Source organism: Pinus tabuliformis, chromosome 8, assembly GCF_031772625.1.
Source record: "Pinus tabuliformis cultivar Carrire ecotype Pingquan chromosome 8, CPIR1, whole genome shotgun sequence".
In the NCBI taxonomy this organism is placed as follows: Eukaryota; Viridiplantae; Streptophyta; class Pinopsida; order Pinales; family Pinaceae; genus Pinus; species Pinus tabuliformis.
In genome coordinates, this window is record NC_142294.1 from 1,581,413,741 (window position 1) to 1,581,437,341 (window position 23,601).

Here is a 23,601-nt window from a genome sequence, read left to right on the forward strand (position 1 = left end):
CTAAATGGAAATCCAAAGATTATTGTAAGCGGCAAAGATCCCATTTTCACTAGAAATTTTTGGACATAATTATTTTCTTGTATGGGTACTCAATTAGCTCATAGCTCATCTTATCATCCTCAATCTGATAGGAAAACTGAGATAGTGAACAAATGTTTGGAAGGATAACTTCATTTCTTTGGATATGATAAACATACACAATGGGTGAAGTGGTTACCTTTGGCTAAATGGTGGTATAACACTTCCTTCCAGACTGTAGCGAAAATTACCCCATTTATGGCACTTTATGGATATCATCCATTGTCCATAAAATCATATTTAAGAGAAAATTATAAGGTTCAAGCAGTGAAATATCACATCAAGCATTAACGATAAGTTCTCCAACTCTTAAAGGATAACCTCACATTGGCTCAGAATAGAATGAAACAACAGTCATATCAACATCGCAACGAAATAAGTTTTGATGTAGGTGACTGGGTATTTTTTCGGCTACAACCATACAAACAAATATCCCTCAAGCAAGCTAGGAAGGATAATAAATTATCACCAATGTATTATGGTCCTTACAAGGTGTTGCAAAAAATTGGTACTATGTGACGTAGGAGGTTGATCAAAATAAGGTGGTAGTCTTAAAAATAGACTATTGGTTGCTTTATAACCAATCAGATGCATTCAAGCGGATTCTGTACGTGGATTAATTTATCCTGAGGGTCCCACTTTCCCCTAAACACGTCGGTCCCACGCTGACTTTCCCTTTTTAAACAAGCACTTCACTCTACACCATTGATCTCCTCTCTCCAGATCTAACGATCATCACTCATCTCGATCAGAACTAGCCCATTGATTTTCTACCGTTGATTTGCCCGTCTGATCAAATGGTCGTCGCATGATTTCACGTGGACTCAAACACGGTCTTTATCACTTCGGAGGCATGCGAGAAAAGCTGTTTTCTCTCTCCTCTGTTTTCTACATGTCGAGTGCTAAAGCTAATCGCGCGTACTCAGGAAATTACCGCTTACCACTTGTGAGGCATGCAATATACTGCTTCTCACTTTTCCAATACACTCATGTGCATTAAATGAAAATTTAATAAAGTGCTTAATAAATGTTTAACGCTTAATTCCAAGATTACCTATTAACGCTAAATGACCGCGATTAATGATAAACACATAAACACTGAGATTTACACTTACAACATGAAAATAGAGGAAATACTCGTTTAGGGTTCAAAACACAGATACATAGATGTAAATAAGATTCTCCATCAGGATTAACACACAGTTGCACACTAAATCAATTTATTCAATATAATAGAAGTTACAGAGTCTTGGCCCTCTCGGCTCAATTACAACAATTTATTTGACCTCTGTCTCAATCTCAAAACTCTATTTATCACCCAAACTCTTGCTTCTCACTCAATTCTCAATCATCTCAGCTAATCCTTTTCCATTACATTTTCTTCTCTTTTATGAGTCAAATCCTATTCTAACTGCACTAACAACTCAATCTCTATTTTAATCAATCTAACAATCAAATCTCTATTCTTAAGCTCTATTACACACCTATGCTAACAACTTATCCCTTAGTCTAAAATAATACAATTTTCTAATTATTACAATAATGAAGTAAAGATCATTTTCGAGAGATCCAACCCTCTCTACCAAAATTGACTTTTGACCACTCAGGTCAATGAAATTTAACTCATTTAGCCACAACATGTGAACAAACAATCACATTGTTGGCTAAGTCCAGATGCTCCTGCATCAGACTCTCGGGGAATAAAAGAATCATCCCTCAGACTTTCAGGGTTTACTCCATACTTTTGCAACTCTACTGTTGTCAACAAACTAGCATCCTCCACTGGCTGTCCTTTCCATTTAACAAGATATTGAAAATAAACCTGTCCTCTGACTCTTTTGGATACTCTTTTCTCCAAAATAGCTTCCACCTCTTTCTTGATTGTCTTTGGCATTTGTTCTTCCCAGTTCAAAGTTTTAACCTCATCTTCTGTAGCTTCCTTTTGTAGCTTTGTCTCTGTCTCTTTGTATGGATACAAATCTGCAACATTTAATATAGGTGATATTCCAATCCCTTCTGGCAATTCAATTTCATAAGCATTAGTTGAAAACTTTCTTACAATTCTACACGGTCCTATCTTTTTCATTTTTAGTTTATTGTAAGTCTTAGCAGGAAATCTTTCCTTCCTCAAATACACCATCACTAAATCTCCCACTTGGAATTCTTTCTCTCTTCTTTTCATTTCATCTCTCTGTTTGTATTTGCCATTTCTTTACTACAATCTGCCTTTGACATCTTCTTTTAGTCTCTGCATCTGCTCTGCAAACTCTTCAGCTTTTGCACTTCTTGTCTCCTGCTTACCCAAATTTCTAAGCTCATACACACCTCTTGGATTCATCCCAAAAACAATCTGAAATGGACTTGTTCCAGTACTTCGGTTTGGAGTGTCATTATAAGCAAACTTAGCTTGAGCTAGTGCTAAATCCCATTGCTTAGGATTTTGATACACTAAACTTCTCAATATGTTCCCCAAGCTTTTGTTTACTACTTCGGTCTATCCATATGTTTGAGGATGGTATGCTGAACTGAAACTGAGGTTAGCACCTAGTTTCTTCCAAAGAGTTGTTGAGTCCCAAACTTGCATCTTCCCTATACACCTTTTCAGCCTTCTTTTCCATTTACTTGACCCACCAAGCTGTCAAATCATTGCATATTAGTTTAAAAAAGAGCTTATAAAATGGTTTCCTAACTATGTTTGTGACTGCTGTTTGATTTAGATTTTTGTTCAATCAGCTGCGGAAACTTGTCACTTTCCACAGCCAGCTCAAGTTTCCGCAGCCATTTTGTTGAAGACTATGTTATAGGTGTCCACTGGAGAATCCGGCCACATGGGCAAGCTGCAAATGACATGTACATGGAGCGTGTCCCCTTGGTTCAGCCGAATCACTTACAAACAGCCATGGTCAAGGACGGTCAAAGGAGTGGTCAAACCAAGAGTTTTGCAGTGGCACAGCTTTGTTTTTCCCACGTGAAGTTTTGCGTGGCAAGTTCCTCAATCTCCGGAGGTGTGCTAACACCTGTGGATCAATCCGTGAACCAAATCGAACAGCCACCACTCCATAGATTTATTTGTCACGACTACCATACTGCTAGATCTCAAGATGTGGAGATTTACGTGTCTGTTTGGCAGCGTAGAATTTAGGAATCAATTATAGCATCTTCAGTTATAAATAACGTGTTATCATACGCTTGATAGTTAGCTTTTACATGTAATCTTGACTGTGTTTACGAGCCCACTGTGCCGTGCTCTATCTTTATTTTTGACTGCACTTTAATATATGAGAAGACATCGTCCTTAAGTTCAATTCGTGACTGAGTATTGATTGGCTGAGGTTGCAGAGGGCCCCTGTACACCAAGGCTCTGTATCTACTGTATAGTTTCTTGTTTTCTTTCATTATGTCACTTCTTTCATAATTGTTTACTTGTATATTATTCATGTTAACTGCTGTCCATATTTCCTTTTATGCTTTCTCATGATTATTAGCTGATCAGTATTTTTCTTTCAGGTTCTTGTAGGCATCCCGGGCAATTTACATAGTTTTAATGACTAATGACATGAGATCATCTTATCCTTTCTGCTGATTCATTTTTTGAATTTTAATTCCAGCATTGTCATTTCTTTCAGTTCTGCTTTGCTTATTTACTTTTATGCAATTTAGATATCATATTACTCATTTGTTTATGATTACCTTCCTATAGCCAAACGACTCAAATAGTGAGGAATCAGAATATTACTTGAAGTAGTATGATTTAGTTTACTTTCCTGCAAGTTAGTGATTAAATTACTTATGTCATTTTCAGGGATTGAAGTATGAATGAGTAGTTTAATCTTAGTTTCATTTTATGCAATTTCATTTCCTGCAATTTAGATATCAGATTACTCAATTTTTTTATGATTACCTCCTATAGCCAGAGCGAGTCGAAAGGTGAGGGGTCAGAATATGAGTTGAAGTAGTGTGATTTAGTTTGCTTTGTTGGGTGTGGAGCCTTATTATCTTCTATATTCAAAGGTATCGCCACATAGGACCCCAGTTCGTTGCCGCTCGTAAAATATTCGCTGCAGGGGGGGTCCGGGGGGGGGGGGGGGGGCGGCTGCGACTTTTGGGAGCCCCCCCCTAGCGGGGGGTTTCGGGGGCAGCGCCCCCGAAGCTAAAAACAGCTGTAAAATTGCCTTGTAAAAGTATAGTAATTTCTAGTCAATCTGGGCCGTTCATTAGGCGGATGATCTGACGGTAGAACTTATGTTTAGTTTAGGGTTTTTTGCCCTAGAAGGAAACCCCTCTCTTTGTATGAGGGTATTGTATTTGAGGCTGTGTGATAGATGTGTATTCTGTGAGCAAGAAACGGAGAGGTGAGACTGTGAGAGAAAACATAGGATATTACAACGAATTTGCTGTAGGTTGTGTCTCTTCATTTTGCTGGATAATAGAAAGGAAGGACTGGTTGTTCGGGGTGGACGCAGCCCAAACTGGGTGAACCACGTATATCTGTGTCTCTCTTGTTTTGTGCGTTTTCTGTGTTTATATTTCTGCAATATTTTATGTGTTCCATTGCTCTGTAATATATAATTTTCTAACAACTGGTATCAGAGCCGAAGGTCTATTTGGCTGATAAACTCGCAGGAAAGAAGGGTTCCTGGTTTGAGTGGGAGCAATGGCGGAAGATGGTAAGTTTAGGGTCGAGAAATTTAACGGCCAAAACTTCTCGCTGTGGAAGATGCAGATGGAAGATTATCTGTATCAGAAAGATCTATACCTACCATTGGGCGGAAAAACAAAGATGCCGACGGGTATGAAAGACGAAGAATGGAACCTTCTCGATAGAAAGGCACTCGGAACAATACGGTTGTGCCTTGCTGCGTCAGTCGCCTTCAACATTTCGAAGGAAACCACGATAGAGGGTTTGATGTAGACGTTGTCGAAACTATATGAAAAACCTTCGGCCTCAAACAAGGTATTTCTTATGAAACGATTATTTAATATGAATATGTCGGAAGGTGGATCTGTTGCAAATCATTTAAATGATTTTAATACAGTTACAAGTCAGTTAAGTTCTGTAGAGGTAAACTTTGATGATGAAGTTAGAGCTCTGTTATTCTTGTGCTCATTACCAGAAAGTTGGAATGGTTTGGTAATGGCCATTAGTAACTCCGTTTCTGGATCTAGTACTTTAAAGTTTGGTGATGTTGTCGGTGCTATCCTTAGCGAGGAAATGCGACGGAAAAGCTCCGGTGAGACATCGGGAAATGCTTTGAGTGCAGAGTCTAGAGGAAGAAAAATGGAAAGAGGAAAGAGCTAAGGATATCGCAGTAAATCAAGGAAAGGCAGATCCAAGTCCAGATCGGGGATAGTGTGCTGGAAATGTGGAAAGAAAGGACACCTAAAGAAAGACTGTAGATCTTGAAAGGGAAAAGAAGGAGATGCACAACAAGAAAACAATCATGAAGCAAATGTGACAGGTGAGGTGTTACAAGATGCTTTGATTCTTTCTTTCGAAAATATTACTGATTAATGGGTGGTAGATTCAGGGGCTTCATTCCATGCCACACCTGATAAGAAATACTTTCATGACTATGTTCAAGGAGATTTTGGACAAGTTCGTCTGGGTGATGATAAACCCTGTAAAATCGTTGGAATGGGTAAGGTTCTTGTAAAACAGCAGAATGGAAACCAATGGCTATTAAAGGAGGTGAGGCATGTTCCATATCTAAAGAAAAATCTGATTTCAACAGGGTAGTTAGGCGGTGAAGGTTGTGTGACAACTTTCACAGATAAAGCTTGGAAGGTCACCAAAGGAGCCCTGGTAATAACAAAAGCCAAAAAGGTTGGTACATTGTATTTATGCAATGGTATTTCTAACTCTGTTAATGCTTTAACTTCCAAAGGAGCAGATGCAGCATTATGGCATCATAGGCTCGGACACATGAGTGAAAAGGGGATGAAGATTCTTCACTCAAGGAATTTGTTGCTAGGTTTGAAGAATGTTGATTTGGATTTCTTTGAGAATTGCATTTATGGAAAACATAAGAGAGTCAGATTTCTCAGAGTTGGGAAAGAGAAGAAGAGCGAAAAATTATAGCTTGTGCATACAGATGTATGGGGACCTGCTCAGGTATCATCTCTCGGTGGCTCTCGTTATTATGTTACTTTTATTGATGATGCAACTAGAAAAACTTGGATTTATTGTATTAAGAATAAATCTGATGTATTTGATACTTTCAAGAAATGGAAAGCTTTGGTTGAGATTGAGACAGGAAAGAAATTGAAGTGTCTTAGATCAGAAAATGGAGGTGAATATTGCAGCAAAGAGTTTGATAGGTACTGTTCAGAACATGGAATTCGCAGAGAGAAGACAGTTCCAAGAACACCACAAGAAAATGGTGTGTTAGAAAGGATGAACAGAACAATCATGGAGCGTGCAAGGTGCATGAGATTGCATGCAGGATTGCCTTTACAGTTTTGGGCAGATGCTGTAGATACTGTTGTTTATCTAATAAACAGAGGGCCTTCAAGTTCCTTGGATGGTGGTGTTCCAGAGGAAGCATGGACAGGTAAAAAGGTAAACTACTCCATTTTAAAGCCTTTTGGTTGTGAGGCCTTTGTCCATATTGATAAAGAAAATAGAACAAAGCTTGAGGCAAAGTCAAAGAAATGTACGTTTATTGGATATGGTGTTAATGGTTTTGGTTATCGCTTATATGATTACGAAAATCACAAAATCATTAGGAGCAGAGATGTAATATTCAATGAAAAGGTCTTGTATAAGAATCAGTTGCAGGAAAAGAAACAGGAAAAAGAAAACAAGGAATACGCAGTTCTTGATGAAATCACTGAAAAAGTAAAGGTGCCTGAAAATAATAATAATCAACAACCACAACAACAGCGACCACCACAACAACAACAGGCACCCCAAACACCTGAAAGTGGTGTTAGAAGATCTACCAGGATAAGTAGACCCCCTGAACGATACTCTCCTTCATTATATTATTTATTGTTGACTGATTCTGGTGAACCCGAATGTTATGAAGAAGCAATGCAGGTTGAAAGCAGGAAGAAGTGGGAGGTAGCCATGGAAGAAGAGATGGACTCCTTAATGCATAACCAGACTTGGGATTTAGTCAGGTTGCCTGCAGGAAAAACTACATTGAAGAATAAATGGTTTTACAGGCTGAAGGAAGAAGATGGAGGAAAACAGAGGTACAAAGCTAGACTTGTGGTGAAGGGGTTTGCACAGAAGAAAGGTATTGATTTTGATGAAATATTTTCTCCTGTTGTTAAAATGACTTCAATAAGAACTATTTTAAGTCTTGTAGCAGCTGAAGATTTGCATCTTGAGCAGTTAGATGTAAAGACAGTCTTTCTCCATGGGGATTTGGAGGAAGAGATATATATGCAGCAGCCACAAGGATATGAGGTGAAAGGGAAGGAGAAACTAGTGTGCAGGTTGAAGAAGAGCTTGTATGGCTTAAAACAGGCTCCAAGGCAGTGGTATCTAAAATTTGACAAGTTTATGTCTGAACAAGGTTATACTAGAGGTCACTCTGATCATTGTGTTTATTTGAAAAAGCAAAATGATGGCAGCTATATTATATTGTTATTGTATGTAGATGACATGCTTGTTGCAGGATCTAACATGCAGGAAATAAATGTGCTCAAAAGAAAATTGGCAAATTCATTTGCAATGAAGGATTTGGGAGCTGCAAAACAAATCCTTGGTATGAGAATAATTAGAGACAGGAAAAATCGTAAATTAACATTGTCTCAGAATGAGTACATACAAAAGGTGTTGAAAAGATTTAACATGCACAATGAAAAACCAGTTAGTACACCTTTTGCTAGCCATTTCAAACTTAGCAAGGAAATGTGCCCAAAGACCCAAGCAGACATGGATTATATGTCTAAAGTTCCATATGCATCAGCAGTTGGAAGCTTAATGTATGAAATGGTCTACACAAGGCCTGATATTGCACATGCAGTGGGAGTTGTAAGTAGGTACATGAACAATCCAGGAAAGGAACATTGGAGGGCAGTGAAATGGATTCTCAGATATTTGAAAGGTACCACAAATCAAGCATTATGATTTGGTGGTTCAAACATCTCCCTACAAGGATATGTTGATGCAGATATGGCATGTGACAGAGATAACAGGAGGAGCACTACAGGATATGTATTTACTGTTGGTGGAACAGCTGTCAGTTGGGTTTCAAAAATCCAAAGTGTTGTTGCACTTTCAACAATAGAAGCAGAGTATGTTGCTGCTACAGAGGCTAGTAAAGAAATGATTTGGTTATAAAGGTTTATGGGTGAATTGGGTAAGGAGCATGATATGGGCACGTTATACAGTGATAACCAAAGTGCCATTCATCTTGCAAAGAACTCAGCATTTCATTCCAGGACTAAACACATACAGCTCAAGTACCATTTCATACGATCAATGTTGGAAGATGGAGAGTTGAAGCTGGAAAAGATACACACTAGCCAGAATCCTGCAGATATGCTAACAAAAGTTGTAACCAGGGAGAAACTGAGAATATGCTTAGTTTCATTTGGTCTTCAAGGATGACGATGAATATGAGAAACAACCAGGTCCAAAGAGGAGTCATTGTCCAGCAAATGGAGCAGCGGTGGAGTTGCTACAATCAGTCTCCAAGTGGGAGATTGTTGGGTGTGGAGCCTGATTATCTTCTATATTCAAAGGTATCGCCACATAGGACCCTAGTTCGAAATAGGGGCGACAACGCCGCCCGTAAAATATTCACTGCAGGGGGGGTCCGGGGGGGGGGGGGCGGCTGCGACTTTTGGGAGCCCCCCCCCTGGTGGGGGGTTTCGGGGGTAGCGCCCCCGAAGCTAAAAACAACTGTAAAATTGCCTTGTAAAAGTATAGTAATTTCTAGTCAATCTGGGCCGTTCATTAGGCGGATGATCTAACGGTAGAACTTATGTTTAGTTTAGGGTTTTTTTCCCTAGAAGGCAACCCCTCTCTTTGTATGAGGGTATTGTATTTGAGGCTGTGTGATAGATGTGTATTCTGTGAGCAAGAAACGGAGAGGTGAGACTGTGAGAGAAAACAGAGGATATTACAACGGATTTGCTGTAGGTTGTGTCTCTTCATTTTGCTGGATAATAGAAAGGAAGGACTGGCTGTTCGGGGCGGACGTAGCCCAAATTGGGTGAACCACGTATATCAGTGTCTCTCTTGTTTTGTGCATTTTCTGTGTTTATATTTCTGCAATATTTTATGGGTTCCATTGCTCCGTAATATATAATTTTCTAACATGCTTTTCTTACAGTCTTTGAATTGCTTTGAGTTCAGTTTTTATTTTCCTTTTATACAGCAGTAAGGATACTGGGCTTCATTGTCACTAGTTCACTGTTTTGGTACATTTTTATTTTCTTTTGCGAATTTATTTCATCACAGCTAGTTTGAAACCTTTTTGAGAACTTTAAAGTTTGTAAAATCATTGTAGAAATCACCATTACCATCCATACTTGACTTTCAATTCTGCCATCTCACATTAGGGAATCAACAGAAGATAAACCCAAAAACAAACCAAAAACTCAAAACGACAAAGAACCAAGAAATCGATTATCTTGCATATACAGTGCACTTCACTTCAGCAGTTTACGACTCTCGGATTGACATTTTAAATAGCAATTTAGGACACACTAAATTGACCAAACATTTTGGCGTCGTTGCCAGGGAAGTGAAACTAGGTAGCCAATTTCTTAAAAAAAAAATAAGAAAATTTCAAGGAAGGTAAAAATTGATAACTTTTCAAAGTATGCTCTCCTCTTGCACCTAGTGTGATCTGGAGGATCAGAAAAGAGAGTTATTGGTTTAATAATTTCTTGAGCATGCTCTCTTCTTGCACCTAGAGTGACCTGGAAGATCAAAAAGAGAATTATTAGCCTGACTTGAAGAAAAATAAAAAATGACATGCATAGAGCAAGAGATTCTAGGGGAAGGTTTTTAGCTAGGGCCAAGAGTTCGATTTTTACAACTCTGACTACTTCAAGGAATAGACAAGAAACACCTCCATCATCTCCAACTCACACTCCTAGCCTTAGGATTCCTGGAATTCAAGAGGCAGTAGTTGAATTAGGAGACTCTCCCACACTATCCATTGAATCTGAGTTAGGAAGAGACCCTTTCTCTACTTCTACAGGAAAACACATTGTAATTGAGGAAGTAGAATCACCTGAAGAAGAAGAGGGAGAAATTCCTCCTCACTCACCATTAGTAGAGGAACCAGAGGACTTTGAAGTCTTTGAGGAAACTATCATGATAGAGGAAGTAGTAAACGGATTTGGTAGAGGTAGAGGTAGAGGAGGAGGAGGAAACAATGGAGGAGGTAGAGGTAACAATGGGGGAAATAGGGATGGAGATAACTCATTCGGATTTCCTATAGTTGATGAGGATTCTCAAGCAACAATGAAAAACATCTCACCATCTGTCCTCCCAAACTTTCATGGGTTACGAAATGAGGATCCTGAAGCATTTCTATTTGAGTTTGAAGTCGTGTGTCGAACTTATGATTATCTAGAAGACTCTCAAAAACTCAAATTGTTTCCTTCAAGATTGAAAGGAGCTGATTTGAAATGGTTCATGGGATTAGTCACTCAATCCATTAGGACTTGGAATGATATGAAGCAAACATTTTTGGATAATACCTGGACTATTGTATGCCCACCAATCACAAGGATGAGGTATTCAAAATGGTGCAAAGAGAAGATGAAAACTTGGAAGATTTACTTGAAAGATTTCAATACAACCTGAAAAGAGCAAAAATGAATAACTTAGATGAGGAAACCTTGAAAGCCCTTCTATTAAAAGCCATTAGGGATGAATGGATAGATATTTTGAACATGATGGGAAAAGGAGATATATCTCAACTTCCACTCCATGATATAGCAGAGCTATTTGTCCATCTCTCAAGGGGAAAATCTAAAACTGGAAAAGGGCCTAGAGATCCTTCTCTCATTAGAGAAAACAAATCTGCAACTAGATCAGTAAGTAGGGCTGAGATTGGCAACATGCTTGATGAATTCAAAACTGATATTTTAGGAAGTCTTAGTGAGCAACTAGACACCCTTAAGATACAAAACAAGCAGAAAGCACAAGCTGAAGCTTTGGCCATCTTTTGTCCAAAATGTAGGAAGAAACATGCTCTAAGGGAATGTCCCTTGGATGCAAAAGTTGTAGAAACATGTGTGATTTGTTCAGAAAACCATGGGACTAAGGATTGTCCTTCAATTCCTGGGCTCAAAGCTGTCTTTCAAGAAGATCCAAATTCAATTGAGTCTCTCTGTTTTGTTGCAAGGAGACCTTGGCAGGGGCAACAAAATCAAGGGTTTAACAACTCTATGAACTTTCAACCCCCACCAAATTGGAATCCTTGGCAACAACCTTGGTCCCAACCTCAAAATCCTTTTCAATCATGGGTACAAGGTATGCAAAATTCTTATGGGAGATTTGCTCAATTTTATCAATATCCTCCATCTTTTCAAAATCAACAAACTCCACAACTTCCAAATCAAAATCCACAAGTATCATTGCCATTTCCACAACAACAACAACCTTCTCAACAGAATCCAAATTCTCAACTCTTGCTTCCATTCCAACAGAAGACAAATCAACTACCTTCCCAGCCATTGCCGAACCCCAACAATAAAAACCCTCAAAATGCTTACATGGTAGAAGGACAACAATTTCCTACCTATATGATTGTTCCTCTTAATGATGTACAACTTAGATTTGGTAGAGTTTTAGACAAGCCTTCTATAGATGCTCAAAAGCAAAGCATTTCTGAGGAAGATTCTCTTGAAGCCAATAAAGGTTCTGAAGCACCTCTTCAAAACCCAAGCATTCAAAAAGAAAAAGAAAAAGAGTCAACCCCCACAATTCCTATAGTTGAGCAACTTGCATCTTCATCTACACCTCCTTTTCCTGAAAGATTACAAATTGACAAAGGGGTGGAAAAACAAATCTTGTTGCCTGACTATGATTTTCTAGATGAATTAAAGAATGTCTGTATCAAGATTCCCTTGTTACAAGCCATTAGAGAGATTCCTATTCTAGCAAAAACAATAAAGGAGTTGAGTCTTAAAAGACCAGGAATGAAACCAAGAGATACAAGAAGAATCCACCTGGTAGGAAAAATTGCAGATATCATGATGGGAAAAATTACTATGTAGAAGTATGTAGATCCCGGTAGTCCAATTGTCAAAACACATATCAATGGGGTAGAAATTCCAAATACTTTGATTGATTTAGGGGCTGCTATCAACATTATGAGTAGACAGACTATGGAACATCTAAAACTTCCTAATCTTCTTTTTACACCTAATTTACTGCAACTTGCAGATCGATCAATTATCAAACCAAATGGTGTATTAGAAGACATTTCGGTCTCCTTAGATTCTTGGGAATATCCAGTAGATTTCATGATTTTAACTCCCAAGAGTAATCTAGGAGGACACCCTCTCATCTTAGGAAGACCTTGGCTAGCCACAGCTGATGCTTTTATCAGTTGTAGATCGGGGGATATGTATATTTCTGATGGTAATTAGACAAAGAAATTCAATCTGTATCCTCCAGCAAAAGCTATTACAGAAATAGGAGATAATGAGTGGGTTGATGATGAGGATACTATACAACCTGTCTTTACCATTTCTGAAATCAGTGAAGATAGTCAAATTCTGAACACATTAGAAAACTTTGAAACATCTTCAGAATATCACCACACACAATTTCAGTTAGATTCTAACATTGAGTATCTATCATCTAGACAAATGTCTCTTTACTCTATGGAAGAATTTGGTAGTTCCGCCATTGAGATCTTTCCAGGTAAAACATTGAATATCAACAAAAACTTGGAAAAATCACAACAGGGAGAGCTAACCAAAATCTTGCAAAAACATTCTACTGCATTTGCATGGGAGTATACTGATATGAAAGGTATTGACCCTAAGACTTGCATTCATCACATCTACATTAAGGAAAACAGTAGACCAATCAGACAACCTCAGAGAAGGATGAATCCAAACCTTAGGGAGATAGTGAAAGAAGAACTCCAAAAACTACTCAATGTAAACTTCATTTATCCAATTTCAGATAGCCGATGGGCTTCTCCTTTGGTTATAGTACCTAAAAAGAATGGTAAATGGAGGGTATGCATTGATTACAGGGAATTGAACAAAGCAACGTTGAAGGATCACTTTCCTTTACCCTTTATCGATTAGGTATTAGATACTTTAGCAGGCAAAAAGTACTTTTCATTTTTGGATGGTTTTAATGGCTATAATCAGATTTAGGTAGCACCTGAAGATCAAGACAAGACCACATTTACCTATCCATGGGGAACTTTTTCTTACCGAGTACTTCCTTTTGGATTATGTAATGCACCCGCAACATTTCAAAGGGCAGTACTAGGAATCTTTTCTGATCTAATCCATGATTGTGTAGAGGTTTATATGGATGATTTTACAGTTTGTGGTGATTCATTTGAAGAGGCATTAGAGAATTTGGAAAAAGTCCTTATAAGGTGTAAAGAAACAAACCTTTCATTGAGTCATGAAAAATGCTTTATGATATTTACTGAAGGTATTGTTTTGGGACATCATATTTCAGGGGATGGGATTAAAGTTGATAAATCAAAAGTTGAAGTCATCTCCAAGTTGCCTATTCCAAATTGTCAAAAAGATGTTAGAAGTTTTCTCGGATTTACTGGATACTATAGAAGATTTATTGAAAACTTCACCAAAATAGCATCTCCACTCTTCAAATTACTTACAAAAGACTGTGAATTCAAATGGGATCCTGATTGTCAATCTGCATTTGAAACTTTGAAAACAAGAATATCTGAAGCACCCATTTTGAGAGGGCCAAATTGGAAACTTCCTTTCCACATTTCTATAGATGCTTCAGATACAGCTCTAGGAGCTGTGTTGGGTCAAAAGGATTTAGTTCCTTATGCCATTTACTACACCAGTAAAAATCTGACTCCCACTGAGTTGAACTATACTGTGACTGAAAAAGAGTTCTTAGATGTTGTTCATGCAATCAATAAGTTTAGACATTATATAACAGGCTATGTAACTTTTGTCCATACTGATCATTCTGCAATTAGATATCTAATGAACAAACCTGTTACTAATGGCAGAGTTACAAGATGGCTCTTACTTTTACAAGAATTCAATATTACTGTATTGGATAGACCGGGGAAACAAAATACAGTAGCTGATTTCTTGTCTAGGATCCAAAATACTAATGAAGATTCTCCTGTAGAGGATAAGTTTCCAGATGAATATTTATTCGCAGTAACTACTAAGACTCCTTGGTATGTAGATATTGCTAACTATTTGGTTACATGGAAGCTACCTCCACATTTATTTCCTAGTGAAAAAAGAAGAATTATTCATGGATTTCTAACGAATTGTTTAAAACAGGGCTAGATTGTGTGATCAGAAGATGTGTTCGGGAAGATGAAATGCCTGACATCCTCAAGGCATGTCATGATGAACCATGCGGTGGACACTTTGCTGACAAAAGGACGACCTATAAAATCCTTTCTTTAGGATATTATTGGCCTTCCCTCTTCAAAGATACGAAACAATATGTCAGAAGGTGTGACAGCTGCCAAAGAGTAGGGAAACCAACTCTTTCAAATGAAATGCCATTACAACCACAGGTACTCATCGAACCCTTTGAAAAATGGGCTTTAGATTTCATTGGACCCATTAATCCACCATCTAAACAGAAAAATTATATATTGGTATGCACTGATTATGTCACTAAATGGGTAGAAGCCAAAGCATTACTTTCTGCTACTGAAAATTTAGTTGTTAATTTTCTTTATGAGGATATTTTTACTCGTTTTGGTGTCCCAAGAGAAATTGTGACAGATCAGGGAAGTCAATTTACATCTAACTTGATGGAGAAGCTGATGGAAGAATACAAAATCAAGCACAGAAATCTAATCCTTACCATCCGCAAGCAAATGGCCAAGTGGCGTCTACAAACAAAGTTATTGAGAACATAATCACCAAAACTGTTCATCTACACAGAAGAGATTGGGCAGAAAGGCTTCCTGAAGCCTTGTGGGCCTACAGAACTACATGGAGGAATACAACAGGACATTCTCCCTATGAACTCGTTTATGGGAAGGAAGTCCTGCTCCCCATTGAGTTTCAAGTCAAGACTTTCAAGATGGCAGTTCAGTTGGGGATGAATCTATCAGAAGCCCAAAAGCACAGAATGGAGCAGCTGAATGAGCTAGATGAGATCAGACAAGAAGCAATTTTAAGAACTGATCTAGTTCAACATCAAAGAGCTAAGTGGCATGACAGATACATCAAAGAGAAAAAGTTTCAAGAGGGAGATTGGGCGCTACTGTTTGATTCCAAGTTTAAAGACTTCAAAGGTAAATTTCAGACGCATTGGCTTGGGCCATATGAGATTGACAAAGTCTTTAGCAATGGAGCGGTAAGAATCAAGACCATTGATGAATTTCAAACTCCTCATATTGTGAATGGCCACCGATTGAAAATTTATCATAAGCCACTCTCAAAAGAGGAATTTTTCAAAATGTTTCAAGAGAATTCTGCAATAAGGCTGGTGAAGAAGAATCCTTCTTCCCCACCAGCCTAGCCTTTGTTTCTTTCAGTTAAAAAAATAAAAAAAAATAAAAATAAAAATTGTATAAGCCTGAAAACCAATCACTGATTGGCGGTCTTATAAAGAAAATATAGAGTGAAAATCAGGGACACCTGACACTCTATATTTTTCCAATTTTTTTTTTTCTTCTCTCCTTCTTTTTCCATCTTCACTCCACTTCATTTGCCATCCCACTCCATCTCCATCTCATTTTCATTTCACTTCACTCCGCTTCATCTCACTCCATTTCATTCCATTTCATCAATAAATGTCTCTTTCAGGACCATTTTCACTCAGTTAGTTATTATCTAACTATCTTTGTTCAGCCAAGTGGGTGCTGTGTCAGTTTCCGCAGCTGGAAGCAGTTTCCGCAGCCACCACTCTGTTTTTCAAATTCACAGTCAAAATGTTAGTGCAATAATCATGAAAATGCAGGTGTGATTGAGCATATGCTATGAAGATATGGAGCATCTCCAGACATCAATAAAGAGCAGTTGGCTAAAAGCTAATGGACAACAAATGACAAGGTTCCCAAAGGTATGAGCAAAAATTTCTTTCAAATAGAAATTGAAGGCACAATTTTGCATAGTTGTCAAACCATAAAAGCTCTACTATGTGCAATGATTATCACGATAGCTCAATTACCCATTACCATCCCACGACATTATTCTGCACACCATGCATTTATTCCTTAACGGTCTTATGATTGATTTTCGGGTTTAAACTCATAGTCGACTGCACTTTCATACACCACTTGTAATCATGAGATGTGACCTATTTCACTATGGCTCCTCTCCACCGCATTTTCCGTAGCCATTCATTAAACGTGTAACATTTCGTACGCAGCCGTTTAATTCAAAATCCTGACTCCTCTCCATTTCCTTACCATTCTGTTAAGACCATCTTCTTCACATACGTCTGCACTTCATTTTGTGAACTCACCTCGACTGCTCATCTTCTGTTTCCGCTTGCAGTTCCAAAACATTCCCGTTACCTGTTATCCTCCAATTGCAACCACTGTGTTCTTGCCATAAACCCTGCAACCGAACCTCCTTACCTCTGCTAAACCCTCACACGCAATTGAATTTTCAGTTGAATTTCAAAACAGAGGAAAGGATGGGACGATTACTAAGGGCAGAACCAGAAGGACCTAAATATTTAGAAGGTTACCCTCAAACAAAAGATTTGCTGAAGAAAGCAAAATGGTTACGCTTCATCCAGAAATTTAAGGGCCATAACAAGGAGGTAACGAAAGCTTTTGCATGGTCTTTCGACAGCCAGATGGTGGAAATTGGAGACTTGAAGCTCACAGTCACTGAAGCAACAGTAGCAGCTGCCACAGACTTGCCCCAAGAAGGTGAGCGATGGTTTAAAAACAAAAGTGTGGACAAACAGGCATGGAGAATTATGCTATGAAACCCAGGTATGGACGTTATTGTGTTTACAAAAGGAATTCATGTTCATGCATTGAAAGAAGAATGGGCCAGCCTACTGTTAGTTATCCAAAATTTTATCACTTGCGACGGATGCTTTAGTTCAATGTAGATGTACCATGCTAGGTTGTTGATGAACTTCTTAGAGAGTCAAACTCCTAATTTGCCTTATTTCTTACTACTGAGTTTGAAAAAGATGAGTACCACAGTCCAAAAGCACATAGAAAATATAGAACCTCATCTATATCATCATGGACTTGTAAAGATTCTCATTGAAAACCAACTGAAGAAAAACAAAGATACCTGGGAACAATTCTTAATAAGAAATTACTTTCAAGAGCCATATGAGGCACCTGAAAGTAGTACACCAAAGACACCGAGAAGGAGTAGGAGAAAAGAAAAGAGTGCCATAGTCCAAGACTCTCCTATTACCAAAACTCAAGAAGTTGGTAAAAAAGAACAGGAGAACAGAACTAAGGACAAGAAATAGAGAAAATTGAAAGGAAAAAGAAACATAGAAGAAGTCTACCAATCACCTGAGCCATCTATAGAGGAAGACTATCAAACATTGTCTGAGAGACTAGTGCATCTTCAAAATCAGGTTGCTACAGCAAAGAAAAAGGAAAAAGGAAAACAAAGCATAGAAGAAGGGAGTACTAGTCCACCGCATTTAAGAAGAAGCAACAGGCTTAGAGGAAGGGGGAGTAAAACACAAGTAAAATGACCCCACTTCATTGACTTGGGTGGGGAGACACCCGAGAAACCTCCAGCTGGCCGTAGTCCACCTCGTCCTCAGCCAAGTATTGAAGCTAGTCCTCCACATGTTGATGAAAGCCCTTCTCGGCCAGAGTTAGAAAGTAGTCCTCCTCCTCCACAAGACTTTGAAATCAGTCCAAGAAAAACACCCAAAATAGATCCAAGTCAACAGGAAGTGTATGACTACCTTGAATCTTTAGAAAAGACAGCTGCAGGCCCGAGTACCACTCTGCCCCACATGACACAAAATGCACAAGTCCAATCCTTAAAGCAAGAAGTGTTTGAATTAGAGGTTCTAAACAGGCATATTAAGCAGGAAAATGAAGCACTTAAGGAGCAGAGCAAAGTGGATAAAATTATTCATGATAATACTATGCTTCATTTGGGACTATGGCAAAAGAAGAACAAGAAACTAAAGAAAACGTGCAGAAAGTTGAGCAGAGAATTGATCAATCTCAAATTCAGATGTTTGATAAGGAATCCCAGGATGGTGGTAGCACCAAGAAAGAAGAAAAGAGGACTAGATGTCCTAGCAGAGGCTTCAGGACATATGGATTAAAGGGGAATGACTAAAATTTTGGTTGCATGAGGACATACAACACCTTCACAGTGGGGGTATGTTGAGTCCCAAACTTGCATCTTCCCTATACACCTTTTCAGCCTTCTTTTCCATTTACTTGACCCACCAAGCTGTCAAATCATTGCATATTAGTTTAAAAAAGAGCTTATAAAATGGTTTCCTAACTATGTTTGTGACTGCTGTTTGATTTAGATTTTTGTTCAATCAGCTGCGGAAACTTGTCACTTTCCACAGCCAGCTCAAGTTTCCGCAGCCATTTTGTTGAAGACTATGTTACAGGTGTCCACTAGAGATTCCAGCCACATGGGCAAGCTTCAAATGACATGTACATGGAGCGTGTCCCCTTGGTTCAGCCGAATCACTCACAAACAACCATGGTCAAGGACGGTCAAAGGAGTGGTCAAACCAAGAGTTTTGCGGTGGCACGACTCTGTTTTTCCCACGTGAAGTTTTGCGTGGCAAGTTCCTCAATCTCCGGAGGTGTGCTAACACCTGTGGATCAATCCGTGAACCAAATCGAACAGCCACCACTCCATAGATTTATTTGTCACGGCTACCATACTGCTAGATCTCAGGACGTGGAGATTTACGTGTCTGTTTGGCAGCGTAGAATTTAAGAATCAGTTATAGCATCTTTAATTATAAATAACGCGTTATCATACGCTTGATAGTTAGCTTTTACATGTAATCTTGACTGTGTTTACGAGCCCACTGTGCCGTGCTCTATCTTTATGTTTTGACTGCACTTTAATATATGAGAAGACAACGTTCTTAAGTTCAATTCGTGACTGAGTATTGATTGGCCGAGGTTGCAGAGGGCCCCTATACACCAAGGCTCTGTATCTACTGTATAGTTTCTCGTTTTCTTTCATTATGTCACTTCTTTCATAATCATTTACTTGTATATTATTCATGTTAACCGTTGTCCATATTTCCTTTTATGCTTTCTCATGATTGTTAGCTGATCAATGTTTTTCTTTCAGGTTCTTGTAGGCAGCCCGGGAAATTTACATAGTTTTAATGACTAATGACATGAGATCATCTTGTCCTTTCTGCTGATTCATTTTCTGAATTTTAATTCCAGCTTTTTCATTTCTTTCAGTTCTGCTTTGCTTATTTACTTTTATGCAATTTAGATATCATATTACTCATTTGTTTATGATTACCTTCCTATAGCCAAGCGACTCAAATAGTGAGGAATCAGAATATTACTTGATGTAGTATGATTTAGTTTACTTTCCTGCAAGTTAGTGATTAAATTACTTATGTCATTTTCAGGGATTGAAGTATGAATGAGTAGTTTAATCTTAGTTTCATTTTATGCAATTTCATTTCCTGCAATTTAGATATCAGATTACTCAATTTGTTTATGATTACCTCCTATAGTCAGAGCGAGTCGAAAGGTGAGGGGTTAGAATATGAGTTGAAGTATTGTGATTTAGTTTTCTTTGCTTACAGTCTTTGAATTGCTTTGAGTTTAGTTTTTATTTTCTTTTTATACAGCAGTAAGGATACTGGGCTTCATTGTCACTAGTTCACTGCTTTGGTACATTTTTATTTTATTTTGCGAATTGATTTCATTACAGCCAGTTTGAAACCTTTTTGAGAAATTTAAAGTTTGGAAAATCATTGTAGAAATCACCATTACCATCCATACTTGACTTTCAATTCTGCCATCTCACATTAGGGAATCAACAAAAGATCAACCCAAAAACAAACCAAAAACTCAAAATGACAAAGAACTAAGAAATCGGTTATCTTGCATATACAGTGCACTTCACTTCAGCAGTTTACAACTCTCGGATTGACATTTTAAATATCAATTTAGGACACACTAAATTGACCAAACAAGAGTTCTCTAGAAATGCCCTACAAACTCTGTATCTCTATCAGACACAATACTTACAAGCAATCTGTGTAATCTTACAATTTCTGAAAAAAATAGATTAGCAATATGTGTTTCATCCTTAGTCTTCTTACATGCAATAAAATGTTCCATCTTGGAAAATCTATCTACCACAACATAAATGGAATCATTCCCCCTTTTAATTTTAGGTAACCCCAAAACAAAATCCATGCTAACTGCATCCCATGGTCGGTCTGGTATTGGCAATGGTTGATACAATCCTATATTCTGGCTTCTCCCTTTAGCATGCTGACATATCCCGCACTTCTCAACAAATCTCTTAACATTAGTCTGCATCTTTGACCAATAGTAAAAAGCATTTACCTAGCAAAGGTTTTGTCTTGTCCAAATTGACCATATAATCCTCCACTGTGTTTCTTCTTTATTATGTTTTCCCTTATAGAACATTTGGGAATGCACAACTTGTTGCCTTTAAACAATAAACCTCCTTGGATAAGATAATCTAACCACTGACTTCTATTATGAACTACTGGATTTTGTACAGCTGCATAAATATCTTTGAAATATGCATCATCTTTATACATATCAACCATTTCTTCAAATCCTACAACACCAACTTTTAATTCTTGCACAATGAAATTGACCCTGCTTAAAGCATCAACAACTTTGTTTAACTTACCACTTGTGTGTTTTATCAAAAAGTAAAGCTCTGTAAAAACTCTACCCACTTGGCATGTTTCTAGTTCAATTTTGGCTAGTTGTTTATGAAATGTAATGCATGATTGTGAGCATACAATATAAACTCCTTTGGTAGAAAATAATGTCTCCATTTTTTTAAGGCTTGTAAAATAGCATAAAAGTATTTATCATAAGAAGAATACTTCTTCTTAGCTTCATTTAATTTCTCACTAAAGTATGCTATTGGTCTCTATTCTTGACTCAAAACTGCTCCAATTGCAACTCCACTAGCATCTGTTTCAACTTGAAATACTTTTTCAAAATCAAGTAAAGCTAAAATTGGTTTCTCTATGATTTTCCTCTTCAACAACTTAAAATTTTTGTCTGCTGCTTCTGTCCACTTGAATGGCTGATTAGTCTCCTTGATTGTTTCAAGAATCAGTGCACAACTCTGGCTAGAACCTTTGATAAATTTCCTATAAAAACTCGCAAGACCATGAAAACTTCTTATCTCAAATATATTCCTTGGAATAGGCCAATTCCAAATTGCTTGGACTTTCTCTGGATCCATTTTCAACCCTTGTTTAGAAACTACAAATCCCAAGTAAATTAATTATTCTTTCATAAAATTACATTTCTTCAGATTTATTAGTAGTCTCTCTTTCTACAGAGTTCTTAAAACCAACTTAAGATTCTCTAGATGTTCTTCTTTACTTCTACTAAAAACTAGAATATCATCAAGATAAACGATAACAAACTTGCCTGTATATTCCTTCAAGAATTCATTCATCAATCTCATGAATGTGTTAGGTGCATTTGTGAGTCCAAAAGGCATCACTAACCACTCATACAACACACTGTTTGTTTTAAATGCAGTCTTCCATTCATCTCCTTCTCTGATTCTTATTTGATGATATCCACTCTTGAGATCTATTTTAGTAAAATACTTTGACCCACTCAAACAATCCATCAAATCATCCATGCGTGGTAAAGGAAACCTATACCTGATAGTGATCTTGTTTATGGCTCTGGAATCTATACACATACGCCATTCACCTCCTTTCTTTGGACTGAGTACTGTTGGTACAACACATGGACTAAGACTCTCTCTGGTTAGCCCCTTATCCATCAGTTCTTGCACTTGTCTTCCAACTTCTTCATTCTCTTGAGGAGTTAATATGTATGTTTCTTTGTTTGGAAAACTTGCTCCTGGTATTAGGTCAATATCATGACTAATACTCCTGATTGGTGGTAATGCATTTGGAAACTCATCCACAATAATATCAGCAAAATCATTCAACACAGTTTTGATTTCTTTAGGTAAATCATCTAAGTTTGTGTAATTCAAAATTACCTCAGGTCTCCCTATGAAAAAAAAATACATTTCTTCACCTTTTCCAACCTCTTGCAACAAGTCCTTTCCACTCATTAGCATAACACTGTTTCTAGGTGCTCCTTTGTTAGCTTCATCCTTCAATGGCAGCAGTGTATGTTTATTTCCATCCTTCTCCAGAGTATAAGTATTTATACTCCCATCATGAATAGCTTTTTGATCAAACTGCGAAGGCCTTCCCAGCAATCATGGCATACATCCATTGGCATTACATCACACAATATCACATCTTTATAAGTACCAATCTGTATCTCTACCTTGCATTGTTCTGTCAGAATAATCTGATGTCCTTTCTGAAGCCATGAAACTTTGTAAGGAGTAGGGTGTATTGTCTTCACTAATCCTATCTTGTCCACCATCTCTATAGAAACAAGGTTATCAGTGCTTCCACTGTCAATTATCACTCTACAACATTTACCTTTGGATTTGCATGTAGTTTTGAATAAACTCTTCCTCTGAGCTGGTTCTCCAGTCTCTTTCTCTACCTTAATCAATACCCTTTTCAACAACAGGGATTTTCCTACTTTAGGGGATTCTTCCTTGTCTATAATTTGAGGTTTTTCTTCCTTTGCCTCAGCCACATTCACATTCCTCTGACTTGTTGTTCTATTATGAGGACAGTCCCATGATCCATGTCCCCATTCTCCACATGTGTAACACTAAATATCTGTTCCTCGACCTCTTCCTCTCGGTGCAAATCTTCCTCTATTAAAATATCCTCTCTATGGTGGTCTACTACTTGAACTTCCCGCTTCACGCTGATGTTGCTGAAACCTTGGTCCGGTAATTCCTCTACCTCTAACTGATCTTTTCCCTCTATTCCTCTGATTTTGTTTCCTGAACATCTTCTCTTCTGCCTTCAAAACCTGCTTGATAGGCATCTTCAATGGTCTTCAAACTCAACAAGTTGATCTCATCCTATATGTCATATCTTAAGCCATTGATATATTTGGCTACCTTCTCCATGTCATCTTCTGCATGTCCTAGTCTAATACTCAATCTATAAACTCTTTTGTATATTCTTTAATAAACATTCCTTTTTTCCTTAAATTATATAACTGTTTAAAAATATTTAACTGATAATATTTTGTTATAAATTTAGCTTTCATTTTACTCACCATTTTGTACCATTGCTTGATCTTGGACTTTCCTTTTCCTGTT